The 16,748-nt window shown below is 41.1% G+C and overlaps 1 long non-coding RNA gene across 3 annotated transcripts in view; it reads left to right on the top strand.

Moving 5' to 3' along the window:
- LOC141759536 (uncharacterized) overlaps window positions 1-12,102 on the top strand; it is a 140,423-nt gene extending 128,321 nt beyond the window's left edge. For 2 of the 3 annotated variants that reach the window (XR_012592137.1, XR_012592138.1), the window contains exon 4: window positions 11,533-12,102. This is a non-coding gene — a long non-coding RNA (uncharacterized LOC141759536). The remainder of the gene's footprint in view (window positions 1-11,532) is intronic. The other variant, XR_012592136.1, reaches the window with a different exon arrangement.
- Window positions 12,103-16,748: the final 4,646 nt, after the last annotated feature.

Here is a 16,748-nt window from a genome sequence, read left to right as displayed (position 1 = left end):
TCGGCGTCTGATACCGATGCACAAGGCACACTTTAGCATCTGTATGAGATGCACTGGGCTTTCAACTAACTTTCACCTAGGAGACCGCTGTTTGTGTCCAGTGTGAAACCAAAAGTCAACTTTGACTTATTTTGAGTTACAGAAGTCGGTCTCGTAGACCTTAAAGCTGAAGTAGGCGAGATTGCTGTAAATATGATTAAAAAAAGTTATTTTTATAAAACGGTCGCTATATTATGACAGTAGTACATGAAACAGGTAAATTGAAAAATAAAACATGTGCCTCTGAGTCCTCCGGTGTCCTCCGGTGCTCCTAATGTCATCTGCGAGATTTCACAGACCGGGGTAAAACAAACAGTCAGAGCTGACCTGGGATCTGCTGTCCAGCTGATGTCTATGAGAGCAGGCTGTCAATCACTCGCGAACTCCGATCAAACGGTCAAACTAGGCAGCGCTGATCAAATATGAATCAGTATTATGTTACATTAATGTCTATTTCTCGCCTCAAATGTTTTCAGAATCATCTTGTACTGTTTAGCTGTAAAATTAGAAAGTTTGTGACGCCATGGGGTTGTGATCAAGTGTCCATATGTGACGAGTTGGGAATGAGAACGGGTTGGTCATGTTTAAGGGTTGTAGTTCGTGATTTTGAATGAGTTTTTCTTACTTCTGGAACCTGCTTTTTGTTTAGTTTTTATCGGAAGTTACAAGACAAATCAACGTTGATTACTGGTTTCCTGGGCGAAAGTCCTGTGTTTTTGGACCCGCCCATCCATCCCGACCTCCTCCTTTAAGCAGCGTTTGTCGCTTTTAAACTTCCTGGTTCACAATTACAAGGATTAAATACAAATAGATTTTGTGGGATATACGTATACAAATTACAGTGCATTACTTTTCGTATAGCTACGAACGGTGTATGAGAACAGCCTGGATGGATCCCCTCCTTATTCCCTTTTTTAATGGCGATAAACACTGTGTACTGTACTGTACAATACACTGAGTTATGAGGTGTACTGAACCATGTTTACCAGCAGCGCTGACACAAAGTAACCAGAAAAATCCCTCAAGACTTTTCTAAATGAATAATCTGTGAATTAGGACATGGAAAAACACTCTAATGATGCCCAGCAAAACATTTGACATCCAAGCCTGTCATGTTTTGGAATGGCCTTCAGACTTCACTTTGTTGCATTATACATCAACCCTTACCCTACATATTACATTTGCAATCCAGGGGCAAATATTTTCAATTGTGGGTGGGGGTGTATATGCGTGTGTGTGTGTGTGTGTGTGTGTGTGTGTGTAGGGGGGTGGGGGGGGGGGATTTCTATGCTCTAGCAATTTGATACCACAGCACTTGAGAGTTATCACCGGAGTGGCCGTAAGCTCCGGAGCAATTCATAATTGTGTTCTCTCATCTCATATTGCAGCAGCTGAAGTTTTTTTACTTTATTTATTTTCTCTGCAGCGCACACACAACACCCACACAAACAAATACACACACATATAATCACATAGATGTCTCATCCCAGCACTTTTTTCTGATGATACATTAAATGGTGTAAAGTTGCATCTCGCTCTGTGTGCACATGTATGCATGTGTGTGTGTGTGTGTGTGTGTGTGTGCCTGTTTGAAGCAGGGTCCCTCTACCTGTGCTGGTTGGGAGTTAATCCGGTTAGGTCCCAGTCTCGTCTCCGCGGCTGAGCGGTGTAGTTGAGGCTCCACAGTGCCCTGCGGGGGCCTGAGGCGCCTCTCCAGCCCAACGCCTTGGCTTAAGCGTGGCGCGGTAAGGAGATGAGGCCCGCTCGGCCCTCGTTACAGAAATTAGATGGATCAGGGAGTAAACATAACCAGCTTTTTTATATGATCCTCGGCTCAGAGCAGACAGAGAGCGGAGGAGATGGAGGGGAGCGAGGGGAGGGAGAAAGAGAAGGCGAGATTCCTCCTCTAATTACTTCATGGGTCACTGCTCCTGCAGGCAGATGTCAAAATCCAACACTTTCTGATGTGAGGAGAGCGCTGGAGAATGGGAGGGATAAGAGTAGGGAGAGAGAGAGGAAGCATAGCAAGAGCGTGAGGAAAAGGGGAGAGTAATGAGAACAGGAAGAGGGATGAGATACTGTAGAGAGAAAAAAGGGAAGAGGAGCTTTAAGAGGAGAATAAAATTGGAGAGAGTTACAAAAATAAAGGAGGGTGAGGAGGAGGATAAAAGAGGGAGAGAGAACGGTTGAAAGGAGAAAGTGAGTGGGGATTTAGAGAAGCAAGGAGGCGAAGGAGGGGGTAGAAAGCGATGGAGGACGGATCGGGGTGTGGGGGTGTAACACGTTGTCAGGAAAGTGGGAGAATGCGGTGGTGATGACACAGATTGGTTGTGGAGTGGCGGTGACCTGGGATGGCCTGTGTCTGGCAGAGAGGTAGCTGGCGAACACAAGGCCCTTCAGATTCGCCACATGCCCCCTGGCTCGCTGAAAACCACTGACGCCCGACTGAAACGACAAACTGGCACTGCCACGTCAGGAGATATGCTATACGCCCTTTAGCATCAGAGCGGTAAATACCTACATGTCAAATGATCTGTGGTTATCAAAGTCCTACAGCAATCATGTTGACTTGGAGCAGCATCTTTTTAATGTTTTATTCTTACAGTAAGGTTCTTACAGACTCACTCACTTCTCAGCTGGATATTTATATTTATATTAGGAGTGGGAAAAAAAATTATTCACCTATGTATTGCAATTTTCTTTTAAGATTTTGAAATATATTAATTTGACTCATTGCGGAGGTAGAAGGAAGTTACTGCTTTTATTGTTATAGTCTGAGTAACGTGACGTCATATCCGTTCCGTATCTGTCAACCAAAACAAACCGCAGTTGGCCGCAACGAAAAAGTAGAAAACGACGGAGGTTCAACGTCGATACGACCTGCAAAATCACATTTCAAATCCAAAGTGGTAAACACTACACATACAGTAAAGTATGGAAACACTTTGGGTTTCACACATTGCCCCGAAAAGCAAAGCTAGATATGGCTAAAGCTGCATGCTAACTCTGTCATGGACAGGAAACGTTATCGTATCGTGGTAACATGCGGTTGATGCTACGACTGTAGCGCACCCATATACTGACATTTATGTTAAATGCATTCAAACGGCCCCGATGGAGCTGACCATGGATGTATAAAGAGAATCGAGCTAACGGGAGAGCTAGTGACGGACTTGGCAAAGTTAGCGGAAGTTTACACGTGTGAATATGTCCGGTGTTCAAACACAACATACAGTATATAGAAATAAAATGTATTAGATTTTATTCACGAGAAGTATAAAACATTACATGCCCCTTATAAATTAAAAAGAACATACCACTAATTGTGATGGAAATTACTTTATTCTTTGATTTTTGGGTTGCTGAAAAAAAAATTAAAAATGCCTGACAATGACTGATATATCTGACTTCAGGACATCTCTGACTACATACGTGCTGAAAAGCAAACATTTTTAATGTATCAATTTAGATATTTTCCAAAGTAAAAGTCCCTAGAAGTGTATGATTTAACTTTTTCCCATGGTCTAGTGTTAAAAAAGTTAATAAAAATCGCAATAAATCGTAATATCGAATCGCAATTCTTGTAGAATCGCAATACTTAAAAATTGCAATACATACATCTGAACCCAAGTTACGTGATAGTATCGAATTGGGAGATAGGTGTATCGTCTTAGCCCTAATATTTATTGTGTTATCTAATTCAAACACTTCTTATCTCATTAGCTACACAATGCATGTTTTGACAGTGATATCCAGTTTCCATCTGAGAAGATTCAACCCAAATGTTAATCTTATCTTTTGCTTTTAATAGGAAATAAAACTTTTTTTTTTTTTTTTATCATTGACACATAAATACTCCACCCATGTGTAAAACTTTTGCTAACCAGACGCAACCTCCGAAAGATGAGAGTTTTCATTTAATTTAATGTAAAACTTAGGCTGTGATGAGATCTTAGAAAGCAAACATTTTGCCATCAAAGAGAAGTGAGGGACTTCTAAGGATGTGGGCTATTATTGTTTTGATGCGATACGTTGATACTTCGGTGCCAATGAAACTCAAAAGCAGTTGGATGGAACTGCAGAACCTGTTCAGTTGGCAGTCAAACAAATACTAAGCTGTACAATGAGCCTGCACAGTACTGTATGTCTCACCATACCCATCCATCCTTTTGAAAGCAAGATGTATCCTTTACAACTCAATCCTGTATGTATCATGTCTGTCTTCTTCCCAACTGTGCCTCGGTTTTAGGAGAGGTAGAAACAAAGATATCAGTCCAAAGCAACCATGCTGCTCTTCCAAACACCTCCGCACTTTTCAGGGAAAGCAGGTATTATTGCAGGTGTTTAGGAAATGTTGAATATACAGTTAATCTAAAGCCTCTTATATCGTCTGTTTCCTCGTCATTTCATCATGTCTGGGTGACGGCATTTTTTATTGTAGACAGTCTGTGAGCCAGTTTTAGTCTTGTACATGTCATTGTCTGTCAGCGTTGTCTAAATACACAACCACTGTGCAGGCGGTTTACTGTTCAGTGAGGGGGGTCGTTGAGAGGTTTGATTTCAGTGAAGCACCTGCCTCTTTACAGTAACACGACCATAATCTGTTTTAACTGGCTTTTGTTGGAGTCCAAGTATGCGGTAAAATGGAAAGTTCATCTAAGGACACACAATTCACACAGCAACGTATCCTCATACAATGGTTCATGTGATATCTTACGAAAGTTATTCCTCATTTTTTGTGCATTTTCCGACAAATGTCCAGCAACACGTGACGGGCGTGTCAATTTCCGCTCCAGACTTTTCAAAATGAACTTCCGCCTTGACAGGAAACAACTTGGTTAGGTTTAGGCAACAAAACTATTTAGTTAGGTTTAGGAAAAGATCAACTTGAGTAGGTTTAGGCAACATAATTGATTAGTTAGGTTTAGGAAAAGATCGACTTGGTTAGGTTTAAGCAACAAAACTACTTAGTTAGATTTAGATAATATAACTACTTAGTTAGGTTTAAGAAAATATCGACTTGGTTAGGTTTAGGCAACAAAACTACTTTGTTAGGTTTAGGAAATTATCGTGGTTTGGGTTAAAATAAAACCAGAAGTGGCGTAATTCAAGTACGGAAGTTACGTGACAATTAAATCAATGCGACTTCTGTTTTCACACGGGGTACACACCGGCCTCCTGGGCGAAATCTAGTGTTTTTTTACCATTACATCCACCCCGACCTCCTCCCTACGCGGTGTTTGTTGATCTTTATACTTCCTGGTTCACCATTACGTTGATTACATAGAAATTTGTTTTGAGGATATTACACACATTACAGTGAATTAAGTTTTTGTAGGTATAGCTATGAACGATGTACGAGAACTTCCTGCACACAGACAACCTGTGTTTGTGGCTGGGTTGGTTGTTGGTTGTTGGGTCAGTGGTATACGGGGTTCTCTGAGGCCAGATTAAGGCTGATTTGGTCTCAGTGAATATGTCTCACTTCCCCCTCAGTGAAGCCGGCATGCCCCCGGGTCCTGATTTACTCCTGATTTGCGGGCTGCCTCTGTCAAAGCCAGGCACCACTCAGGCCTCCATGAGACATATACTACAGTAAACGTACACACACACACACACACACACACACACACACACACACACACACACACATACACACACACACACACACACGCACACAAACAGTATATGCATATATTTACATACCTGCACATGTAAACCAACCTCTGCCACCTCACAGATAGATAGATAGATAGCTAGATAGATAGATAGATAGTGAAGAAGCTAAAGGTAAAAGCAGATGGAGATCCCTTCGGCAATGACTTCTAAGCCCCGGTCTCCAGGGGCTGCTGGGATTTTCATTTCAATGGGCCCTACATATTCATCACTTTCCCTCTCCCCACCCTATCTTTAAACCCTTCTGCTGGCCGTTTGAGGCACGCAGTCTCCCAAACTGGCAACCCAGCCAGGAGAAGTGAAACAAACAGAGGGCCCGGGCAGACCAGCAAGTGGGTGGATAAAACTCACACAAACACACATGCAGTCATACATGCAACCCTCTCTCCATCACATATATACACACACACACACACACACACACCAAACATAGCACACAGAGCCAAGAGCCAACAATGTGCCTTTGTTTTAAGGAAGGCTCTCTTATTAAATCAAATATCAGGGCCGTCTTTAAAGCCAGCCTTTGTCTGTGTGTTCGGCTCGTTCCTCGCCGGCCTCTCGGCCCCCGACGGCCTGTGCATGAGTGTTAAGAGAACCCATTGACATCCCTGGATTAACATATATTAAGGGGTTAAATGAAAGTGCCATTATTGTGGTTTGAGAGTGAAAGCGACCCGTGGGATGTTATGCTTCCCACTTGAAGCTATGAATGGCTAATGCTAAACGGCACTTCATTATGGGAGCGCGCTTTATTGACGGTGTCTATCAGAGCTGGGAAATCTCCTCTTGAAAAGCTGTTGAAGTTAAACAGGCTGAATCCAAGCAGGTGGAGTTGATACTGTGAGGGATCCACGGCCCAGTTCTGGTTAATAAAACACAATAGGGATTCAGTGCTTTTAAAGGCTTTTATATTTGTTGTTCTGTGAAGCCAATGTCTGGTAGGTTTTCTCTAAAAGTAGCCACCATGTTTGTATATAGTGCCTGTAAAGCAATTTAATGTCCCGCCGCATCGAATTTCATTTTCAAAGTTAGAATGGAATCACAGTAAGGCTGGATTTTGTACCCCAAAAAAAAAATCACGTCCCTTTTATCCATTTCATAAATAAATAAAATAAAAACACACAGCAAAAAAAAGTTGAACCTGGATCACCTTTTGATGCAATGCATTGCAATGTCCTTCAAGGTGCTGCATTTGCCAATCAAAATACATGCAAAGTATTTAGTAATGTGAACAGCATAATTCTACTGTTTACCTCAGGATTGCGGCTACAATGTTGGTTGCTGTGGTAACTTAAAATCCTGTCTCAGAGTATTGTGTAGCGTTTTTGTGTCGAATAAGGCTTCAAACTCATGGATCTATTACTCAAACATTAGCCTGTATCCTCTCACCAGTACCAGTAACCCCTGGATCAAGTACTGGAGTATGTTGGTAATTCAGAAGGTCATATCTGTCTGCTTTCTTATTCCTTAAATCGATCCACCCATGACTCAACACCATCCTGCACACAGCACACCCACCTTAAACTAGTAGTGCACTTCACCATATTCCCTAGTACATAATAAGGTCAAAACTGATTCACAAATATTAAGTTTTTTGATTTTGCAACAAGTTCTGAATGATTTTCATGGCCCCAGGGTCACACATACTACATGTTCATTTAATGTAACACTACATAAATGCATGAATAATTAAGACATTGCTTATATTATACATTATGCAGTGACTTGTAAGGAAGTATTGCCCAGAAAAGTCTGGTTTTACTGGCACACATAGATTCTATTGATAGACTTGTGTATTGAAATACTTGCTTAAGGGGATTAGAAGAATGTGTCAGTAGTATCACAAAGATGTGAGGTAGTTTCGTCCTGTTGTTGACCTTTTGCACTGTACTCTTTTCTCCCTTTAACACAAAGTACGGTGGATCCAATTACCATATTATGTATCGCATGCAATTTAGCAAACAATTTAAGTAATGTTTTGTCATTAGCAATGCAGGGACTTTTAATCCTGCACATTTACTTTCACTCCCAGTCAGTGTGTGTGACAGTAGGGATGTGGCAGTAGCTGTAGCCGTAGGTATACATGACAGTATAGGGTGACGGGGATTTCCAGAGTACGTCCCTATTGACATGGATCTGAGGATCAGGTGAAAGATACTGTGTTGTGTCATCCCAACAGACATGATCTGGTTACTATCATCGTGTCTGGAAAAAAAAGAAAAAAGTTTGTTTTCATTTTCATGGGTGCTTCAGAGTTCAGAGACAGAAGAAGTCCTTTAATTAAAAGAAAACTAGCTGCAAAACAATTCAGGATTTACTTACAGGAGTAGTTACCTGATTGGAGTGACAGATTAGTAATCAATCAACACAACACCAAATAAAAATGTACGTTAGCCATCATTAGAGTTGTGCTATAGCTTATGCAGACAGGCGTTGGTGTGATGTCAAAATGTGTGTGTGTGTGTGTGTGTGTGTGTGTGTGTGGGCAGACAGGAGTGTATGAGTGCAAGTAAGGCATCCATCTCCTGCTTGCCGCGCCGTGTCTGTCAGAGGAGCATTGACATTGATGAGAGCAAACTGGATGGAGACAGCGTCCGTCCAGTCAGAGGCCTCATCATTATGGCTGCAATCCTTTTGATCATCCCTCCTTCTCTCTCTCTCTCTCTCTGTCTCTCCTTCTGTCGGTCTGTCCGTCTCTGTCTCTGCTGTCTCTTCTCCACCGTCCAAAAACAGATGAGCGGTCGCCGTTATGGCACATGACACACACCCTTTTTGTCTTTTGAGTTTTTACATCTCGCTGACCCCTCCACCCCCCCCACCCCCCACCCCCCCCCCCCCCCCACCCCCCCCCCCCCCCCCACCCCAACCCACCCTATGTACCCACTCTCACATGCATGTGCACACACACACACACACGCACACACACACTCCCTCCTGCCTTTCATCCCTCTCTCCCTGACAAGAGGAACTCCTACTGCGTCACTCAGTGGTAATGCTATTAGGTTGATACTGGTCGCTTATTCGCTTTATTGCTAAGAGGTAGAGGATTGATACCACTCTCATTATCTGTCCATGAAATGTAAGGCTATAACAAGCAGCGGTCCGCTTAGCATAAAGACTTGAAACAGGGGGAAACAACTAGTCTGGCTCTAAAGTTCCCTTATTAACAAGTTGTTTATCCGTGTTTAATCTGTACTAGGGCCGGGCAATATATCAATATTGTATCGATATCATGGTATGAGACTAGATATCGACTTAGATTTTGGATATCGTAGTATCATAATATGGCATAAGTGTTGTCTTTTCCAGGTTTTAAGTTTAAGTGATGTATTTTTTTTGCCTTACCAGACTGTTTTAGCTGTTCTATTATTTGCCTTTACCCACTCCAACATTATATCCTTATTACTGATGATTATTACAAAAACCTCATGGTGTAAATATTTTGTAAAAACACCTATATACAATTGACACTACAATTAAAAATATAAATATCGAGATATTTGGTTAAAAATATTGTGATATTTGTTTTTTCTCCATATCAGCCAGCCCTAATCTGTGCAAAAAGCGGAATATGAAAATGACAAATCATCCCATGGGTCGCTCTTTTGGACAGAGCCAGGCTAGCTGTTCCCCCCTGTTTCCAATCTTTATGCTAAGCTAAGCTAATTGGCTGCTGGTTGTATATACTGTATATATTACATATAAACAAACTTTAAATGTCTCAGTACCTGCTTGTATCTGATCTATTCTTAACCCGACTTATTATTCTAAATGTACCGTTGTACCGTTTTCCCAGCAATCAGTGCATGCCTTTGAACCTGTTTCACGGTAAAGTCCTTGTCTCTGGTATTAAAAGGAACACAGAACTATGCAGCATGAAGTTGAACCTTACCTAACGTTGATGTGTGTGACACCTGTCAAGAGAGCACAGAGGTCAAAAGTGAAATCTACTTTTCTTCTCATTGAAGGAAGGGAGCAGGTAATCCGATCTGGGTGAACTCACCGGTTGAGATATGGAGTCCATTGTGAAGGCGGCAGGGTGCGGCGTAAAGAAGAATTGACGAGTGTGCGGTTGAATCTGTCATGTGTCAGAGAGCAGCGCTTTGTAATTGTGTTACTTTTGAAACACTTTCAAAAGTCAAAGAGCGACAACAAATGCTGCGTCCAACACATAACAAAAGGCAGATACTGAGAAGGTAGATAATTAAATGAGGTCATGGGATGAGAGTGAATTTATAGTTTATAGACTAAAGTCATCTTTTACGTTATGACAGCTTGTACAATGAGGAGCAATCATTTCACATATTTGGTTTCAACACAATTGTTTCAGGGCTATGCTTCGCTCATTCACATTATTACCTATCATGTTGCAAAACAGTTTTTTTTGGCAAGATGTTTGTGAAGATCAGATTCTATCTCAAACCTACGGGCCTGTCATTGGCACGGCTGCTCTCAGCAGAGCAGAGCGGGAACATCACCCTGCAGTTTATCATAGTTTGTCTCTGGCTCCCATTGTGGATTTCAGCAACAAATGTCAGAGCCTTGAGTCTGATCCTTTGTTATTGAGATGAAACCAGCCCCCGAAGTCCTCGCAGACTGAGTAAACACAGCTAATAGAAAATCATGCCGGCCTGATTAACCTGCCTTATTACGTTGTTTGCATAGAACATCATTAGCAACAACGGCCATTTCTCATGCCAGAGAGTAAGAGCAACCGCCTGTAGATTATTTGTTTATAAACAACAGCGGAGAAACTATTAGTGTATAGGAGGTCAAATTGAGAATTTGGCATGTAGTTTTTAGCAATATGGCATCTAGTTCTGTGTTTGTGTCCATAGTACATTAATTATATGTCCGAACCTTAAATCATGAATGGAAAGACTTACTATGATAATTTATGAAATATTGAAAATAGTTGTTTTTAGACATAATAATAATAATAACAATAATAATAATAATAATAATAATAATAATAATAATAATAATAATAATAATAATAATAATAATGATAATAATCTTTATTAATATAGCACCTTTTAAAAAAACAATATATACATTATAAAAATAAATAAAAACAAATATAGACATAACAAGTGGCTCCTATCTACTGGTTGGGATCCATACACAGTGTAGATTAAATATATGTAACTTGGAACAGCAATAAAGGACTCTAACCTTATAGCAATGCAACTAAATGGTCATGGCAAATGGTACTTTTAATGAAAAACACATAGCATTGGGTTGTTGGAAAAATTGGTAATTCAGATTGCACAAACAGAATTGCAATTATCATAAACTGTATAATCAATGTTGAAATTATTCCAATCACACTCTGGAAAGTGAAAATTACTTTATAGTCAACTTAATTGCTCCATCATCATCATTATTTTTTGCATGCAATTATTGAATAATCCAGCTAATAGTTGCAGGTAACAACAAAAATGTAAAATATCCCCCTTGTCAATACTTGAGTGATAGATTTTTTTTGTGTGGAACGTAAGGTTTATCCTTCTAGAGCTGTTTCACAGGAAAAAGCCTGCCCTGCTGTGTGACAGACCCAGATCATGTGACCAGGGGAGATGAGGAAGTGTTGACAGAAGATTCCCTTAAAATACATAATAAGACACACACAAAACACAACCTTGTGAAAGGTGATATCTTGTGAAACTCCTCGCAGATCCTTACGGAGAGGAAAGGAGGGATTAGGGCAAAAAAGGATGGAGAGGAGTAAAAAAAAAAAAAAAAAAAAAAAAAGTAAACAGAATTCATGCTCTTTTTTTTCTCTCTTTTCATCCATGTCTGTCTCCTTCCTCGCAGCTATGAGGCAGCAGTGATTGTCCCCCATCGGTCCCAGGGTCCCCGCGGTGGAGGCCCACCCTACAGCCATGCCCCCAGACACAGAGTCTGATGAGGAGCACAAGGCCACGAAGGCTTACCCTGAAAGCCCAGGGGAACACACACACTAACACACACACACACACACACATACACACACACGTACAGAGAGAGGCAAGCAAGCACAAATACATGCACAAAGGCGAGCAGGCACATGCACAATCGGCCAGACATGTACAGTGCGCACATGAACACGCAAGCAGACAGATGAACACAAAAGCAGGTGGATGCATTCACTGGCACACTTACACACACACTGGCACCGTATCAAAAACATAGTAAACCACGGACCAAACGCAGACCCGCTGGTACTCCCTGGCACAGCAACTCGCTATCACATCAGACGTGTAACTGTACTCTCAGAAATAAACCCTGTACCAAATCGATATTTTCACTTTTTCGTTCATATTTAATCTTTATTTACCCATATGTCACAGTGGGATTGACATCTCTTTTACACTGGCCAAGGAGACATTACAGTGGAACTGGCATGAATGGAAAACAATATTACAAGTTCATACATGAGTGGAAAAAAACAAGCTTTTTCAGTTTAGTCTGTCTGTCTATTTCGGCACTATTATCAGTTTGAAAATGTAGAAGTTTTATTCAATAAGAATGGGATTATTTTGTGCAATTCTAACGTAGACTTTCTGATAAAGTGGAGATGTCCTTTCTTGACCCTCACAAGGATGTAGAATCAGATCAATTGATTGTGAGTAATGTGGTTCCAATGTAGGTCTGTGAATAACCGGAGAAAAGAAACATTGTTATAATTGTTGACAGGTTTTCCCATCTAAAGCACATTGCCTCGGATTGCTGCCCGAGGCCTAGAAAGAACCACAAAATGTGCGTACCTCAGTGGGACCAATTTTTGAATTCTTCCAAACAAACCTGAACCAGCGCAGAAGAATAAGGAGTCATCTGCTATTGACATAAAGAGCTTAATCCTGCCTACCACTAACTAGCTCTTCTAAGACTAAACCTCTCACCTCTGAGTTGGCTAACTAGCCATCTCTGCTGCCTGTTGGCTACACACCTGCCCCAATAGCACCTGGAGGCAGAGGTGGGCCCCAAGAGGATGCACACATACACATTTATGTATAAACTACTTCACACACAGAGCTGCTCCTGCACAAACACACACTCCCTCTCGCACACGCACGCAAACCTCCCCACGCATACACATGTGTCATTCACCGACTGTCCTTTTGTCAGAGCCGTGGCAATTACGGCTAACAAATACACACCGGGTGCTGAAGAAACACCCGGCGCGCTAAAAGTAAATTAGCAATATTAGGAATGTGCACTCATCATTTGCAGTCAATTTCCTGTCGCTAATGAGATTAGAAACAATGCTGTCAGTCAAGAAACAGTGGCGAACCATTTCCATTTTGTTATTTCCTTTTCTTTTTTTTAATCACGCCATTGGTTTAATAATCATGAAAATAGCAGGATATGGCAGCGCTGTTTAATTACATTTTGAATATCATGGAGTTTTTTTTGTCACTTGGAAATGTCATTTCACATGATATTGGATTAATATTAACAGTAAATGAGGTACATAATATGAAATTATAATTTCTGCAGGGATATGTCAAGGGAATAGGATAATAACCACAGCACAAACAAACAATTTTAATTGTTATGATGAGGGGTTACACAAGATAAGCGGTAGTAATGGGAATTGCTTCATGATTTAGTGTTATGCTTAGACAAATGTATAATCTGTTTTATAGGTCAGCTATGTGCCAGTACAGTATATTCTTCAGCATGCCTTGTTTCCTGCTCATCTGTGTCTTGCTTTTCTTCACCTCCTCTTCTATATTTCTATCCCTCTACCTCTTGCATCTTCTCCTGCTCGACTCTTGGACCCCCCCGAACCTCCCCAGTGGGGACTGTCAGTGTGGATGGTGGCGGTGGTGACCAGAAGAGGGCAGACATACTGTATTTAATCTCATATCCTGTTATAGATCTTCTCTCTCTCTCTCTGCCCCCCCCCCCACCACCTTACTTTCTGTCAATGTTTTTACTCTCTCTCTTTCTCTCTCTCTCTCTCTCTGTCTCTCCCTCTGGTGTCTGTAGTTAAGAGGAATCTCTGACCCCCCCACCAGCCAACCTCACCACCTATAGCCAAGTCTGTGGCGTCTGCAGGGTGACTGGTGAGACTGGACACTGAAAGTGAACGCTTCGCTTCTTGATAAACAAACATTCTGGCACAGTTAACTCTGTCCTACATGCACCGTTCATTGATTTTTGAAATACTATTCATGTTGACTTATTAAGGTCAGACAGAGTTAAAACACTTTATGTATCTATCATGTGTTATGTGTGCATGTGAGTGTGCAATACAAACATAAACCCTAACTGTGTGAACCCCGGATTATATCCGATGAAATAATCACTAACATTGATTTTATAGAATGTCAGTGGTTTGAAATCTATATAGCTTTCAAGTATTCTTGAATTTATAACATTTATTGATGCTGAATGTGCAGTTTAATGCAGATATAATGACAAGTTAACCCTATTTCAAAATAGGAAGCACCAGTGTGTATAGAAACCAGTATTTCAAAGTAATGAGTCAAAGGTAAATTGTGTTTTTATGGAGTCAACCACACTATGAGAAGGTCAAAGGTCGTGTAAGATTTCTGGGTTCTGTTAAACGTGTCTATTTTGCAAATATTTGGAACCAAAAATGTTTCTGTCAGGTCTGAGGCCTAAAATCATACAGCATGAAATCATATTTTAAACATGCTGTCATAGATGTGACCTATGAAAGGCCCATTTTCAGCTTTGTGACGAAGTGAAGAAAATCTATTGTTTTTTTTTAATGGTTTGTTTAGCTTAGCAAGCAGAAGTATTCACTAAACCCAAAAGGAAATCGTAATCCTTCAATTCAAATATCTTCAGAAATCACCAGATTTGGAGAAGCACAGTTTTCATTGGCGTGACGTCATGTTTCAACCGATGGGCGTGCAGGGAGATGAGATGTGCACCATCACAAAGAGCAGATCATTTGTTTGTGTGTAAATGCAGCAAACCACTGACAGAGACTCTCATGCTCTTACTCATCCAGGAAAGGGCAGGGCCAGAGACAGCACTGGACGTTATTACATATCGATTTAAATCCCTCCTCCTTTCCTCTCTGTTTTATCTGATCAGACACAGGCACAATGGCCTCTCTCTCTCTCTCTCTCTCTCTCTCTCTCTCTCTCTCTCTCTCTCTCTCTCTCTCTCTCTCTCTCTCTCTCTCTCTGCCTGCTCTTTTTTCTGAAACCTCCCTCTGGTGTATTTTAGATCCTGGATGCCCGAGGCCTTTGCACACCTCACTCTTCCTCCCTCTCTCCTTGCCCCCCCTCCGTCCTTAGTGCTAATGAGTCGGTGGTGCTAACAGCGCAGGGCTAGCTGGCCTGCTGATGAAATGTAAATGGGCAGTAATGAGCACAGCCACAGCCACTTGAGGGGGAACACCGCCATGGCCGACCACGCTGTCCCTCCCTGCCTCCATCTTTCTATCGCTCCGTTCCTGATGGACAGGCCCACAGTCCCAGGGTGGGCAAGTGACTGACAGGGCCTGGCGCCCGAGCTGAGGGGACCCCAGTGGGCCTCTGGAGTGGCCCTTCATGACTGACCGCAGGGAGGAGGATAGTGACGGCGGCTTGGGTCTCGCTGGCCGTTCTAAACTGGTCCATTAATTACACCAAACCCTTAGAGAAAATTAACAGGCAGATTTAATAACAGGGAGGAGGAGGAGGGTTGTGTGTGTGGGTTGTGTGTGCGTGTGTGTGTGTGTGTGTGTATCCATACACACCAGTTCTATCCACCCCCCTGCTATTGTAAAGGAGGAACGCTCCGAGCTCATTGTCACCACCGACACTCATCACACAGGGGCTTCTGACACTTAAGGTCAATGATTTAAGGCCCAACAACAGGTTTAGCGAGGGCAGTAAATTTCAACACTATGGGCGATAAATCGTCACATTTGATGTAAAGTCATCCCGTAGCAATTATGAGACCTTAGTGTGGGAGTTTCTTTAATTGGTGATTCATGACAAGCCATAAATGATGATTCTCCACATGGAGGTTTGATGACATCTGAAGGGCTCCATTAAGAAACATTTGACTTTATGTTGCATTGAAGGGAAAGTGATTCATCAGTCATCCCAGTAATGAGATGGTGAAATGAGGGTGATCATTTCATGAGTGAAATTCATCCGTCGATATTTCTAAAACAGTGATTATTATATTATCGTCTGATGTTTGCATATTGTATATACAGTATATGATAGAAATGGTAGTAGTGGTTCACATATTGATATTAGCATTTTAAGATTTAAGCTTTTAAATCACATCAATCTGAAGCTATTATTTAACAGTTGTGTTCATAAAGCAGCTTGCAGCATCTTGGTACTGGTCAGCTTATTGCAGAGTCAAGTAAAATATTCCAGCACCACAATTTAGAAGATTTTTAACCTGTATCTCAAGTTGTGACTGGATTTCCTATCTAGATAGCTGGACATAGCTCCTTGCTTGTTTTGTATGACACAATACAAATATATACATTCTTTTAGACAATATATTAAATAAATACAACTGATAATACAGCTTTTTAATTTTGTTTCTTGTTGTATAAATTGATCAATCTTTTTTATTGTGTTATCCAGATAAAAGAGTCTTTGGGGATTCTGGAAATACCTTCAGAACAGAGGAAAGAGTTATTAGAAAATCAAAGATGAAACATCTGATGGTTAGCTGTGTGATTTGAATGTAATGGTAATGCATAAGAGCAGGGGCAGAATTTTGATTTCAAAGGTATGGAGGGTGACATAGTTATTAGTGCAGGCACAAATTCTCAGAAGGGCTTTAATTTTTCAGATACCTCTTCCCGAAGTAGAAGAAAACATGCAATATGAATATCGAAATATGTATTTATTGTAAAACAAGAGCCTAGAGGCTTTTAAATACAAAGTTGTCATAGGCCAAAAATTCATACAGAAACCTTTTTAAGAGAAAGATACTTTCACTCACGGTACTATTTGATGGTATGTTGGTACAGTTTAGGCCATCACATTGATTAAGAAACTTTGTACAAAAACAACAAAGGTGGTGCAGTAACTTTAAGTTATATAAAGAAAGTA

This window comes from Sebastes fasciatus, chromosome 21, assembly GCF_043250625.1.
Source record: "Sebastes fasciatus isolate fSebFas1 chromosome 21, fSebFas1.pri, whole genome shotgun sequence".
NCBI classification, from domain to species: domain Eukaryota; kingdom Metazoa; phylum Chordata; class Actinopteri; order Perciformes; family Sebastidae; genus Sebastes; species Sebastes fasciatus.
The sequence above is the reverse complement of the archived record's forward strand: the minus strand, read 5'-3'. Positions and strand labels throughout refer to the sequence as shown.